The sequence below is a fragment of the Morone saxatilis genome, unplaced genomic scaffold, assembly GCF_004916995.1.
Source record: "Morone saxatilis isolate NCDOM2014 unplaced genomic scaffold, NCSU_SB_2.0 Contig18, whole genome shotgun sequence".
NCBI classification, from domain to species: Eukaryota; Metazoa; Chordata; class Actinopteri; family Moronidae; genus Morone; species Morone saxatilis.
The window spans coordinates 27,884,695-27,887,038 of record NW_023339740.1 but is presented as its reverse complement, the minus strand read 5'-3'; positions in this window follow the sequence as shown (position 1 = coordinate 27,887,038).

Here is a 2,344-nt window from a genome sequence, read left to right as displayed (position 1 = left end):
AAGCACATTTAGTAAGTATACAAGTATTGTACTTTTTTGACAATTTTGAGGTTCTGAGCTTGAGCTTTTATTTTGTTTTTATTTATATTACTACATTTTATTTGATAACTTTAGTTACTAATTGCTTTGCAGATTTAGATTATTTATACAAAATATAGCTAATAAATAGATTAAGCTACAAAAAGCCGTATATAAAGTAGGGATGTGTACTGGAAAGAATTTGGCAATACACATCATGATATAGGGGTTAAAATCCCATATATTGCAATACTGGAAAATTGTCATGAAAAACACCACCATATGCAAAACTGTTTTTTTAGTTTCTTATGCAACCAGAAGAGTTGGATCTGCATTGTATTTATCACAGGTTCTGTACCAGCCAACATTATAGGCCTCAGTTTACATTTACAACACTGCTATCTAGTGGTTGGGGGTTTAAATACAAATGAGTAATTGTTTGTAACCGTTAATTTTCAATATACTTCAGTTAATTACTTAGTTTCAAATAAATTAAGACTGCTTTATATTTGCAAACACAATCCCATTCAATCACTATATGAGTGAATCAGGATGATATGTAGTTGATTTGTCTCATTTCAAATGTGACTCCTTATGCGTTTAATGCTGTTTAATGAATCAAGACTACTTTACTAAACTAGTTTAAATATTGGAAGCCAAAAACAAACACAAGCTGGTTTTACCTGGACCCGACCACCAGACAGAGACCACCTCAAACTCTCCATCAGAGCCAGAACTAAATGTAAAAGAACTCTTTCAAATGTTTGAGTGTAATGACTCACACTCTTATTTACAAGTCTTATTTACTCAGTACTTCAACAACCTCAGACATTTAATCACCAGTGTAATCTACACCAGAGAGGCCTTTACATGATGTAAAACTCCTCTTTTACAACAAATGTGACACAGGTCGGGGAGTGAGCGTTTACATGATGATGTGGGAGGATGAGACCTTCCTGTGGTTTGTTTCTATAGTTGGTCTGCTCCGCGTGCGGCTAAGTAGAGCGATTGAAACTCCTGTTTTCATCATCAGCGTTGGTGAATTATGGATTTTAAAGCAGAGTTGGTGATTTTTGGAACAGTGGAAAACCAATAAAGACCACTTTTTTGTTTTATTTTGTGAGTGAGTGATTGAACAATGAATCGTCTCTGGAGTCTGGTGGTGAGCGAGAGCGATATTACGGCTGTTTGTGGTTAAACAAAAGGTAATTGGAGGGTTGTCACTTTTTATGTAGCTGTGTTCAGGAAGGAATTATACAGCTTAACCCTTAATAATAACATACAACAAAAATAAGAAATAAAGTTTCCAGCAGTGATAAATACACCCAGAGAGGGTGAATACACTGAGTCAGGCTCAGCTGGCTCCACAGTAAGAAACTGGTATGAGGTCGTACCCTCCACACAGGCACCTCCTGGCAGGCCTCTCTCACTCTGGGCCCTCTGCTGGCCTCAACCCTCCCCTCTGCTCAGTACCACCTCGCCCTCTCCTCCTCAGCCCACCCTGCCTTCGACTCCTCCCCTCCTGTCTAACACCAGTCAGCCCTCTCTGTCTCCTCCAACCCACCAGTCAAGTCACTGGTGTACTACCCCTTCTTTCCCATTATTAACCCAACTGATAGCTCACTGACCTCACGGTAATGATTTTATTTCCTAAATTATCTGAATGTGTATTTTGCCATGTCGATGCAGATCCTTTGCTTTACTTTTATCTGAATTCATGTGTGCCACTGTTGAAAAAGTAAGAACCAGGAGTGAGAACATGTTAAGTGTGTGCAGTGTGCTGGATGGAAGACGGAAGAGACAAGAATGATAAACTACAGTCAAATGCTTTTGGGCCAGAACATTTAATGATTTAACTAGAACTCAGTCAGACTGTAAGAGTGAGTTCTAGTTAAATCATAAACAAGCTCAGTAGTAGTCTGCAGCCTGACACAGAACACAAGTGCTTTAAAACAGTTCTATGCCACTTTTAAACAAATAAATAAAATAATTTCCCATTTTTAAATTAACCTTTGCTTTATACACTCTAGGGCTGTATCCTGATAGTTGACTAAACAGTTAATCAGCCCTGTTACAACACAGACCTTTTTTCTTGTAACACAGTTACTTACTGGTCCACTTCTGTATGTGCTAATCGTACTAGCTTCCATTAGCTATTCAGTGATCCTGTTGGGGACACAGCAGGGAATGCTGCTGGGGATCATGGCCTGAATGAGCACCAGTGCCAGAGTCGAGGGGAAGAGGCAACAGAACCGGTCTCAGCAGCCTCCCAGTGAACACAGCCTGGCCCGAACACAGCCTCATTTACAGCGGCTCCGACCAGGAC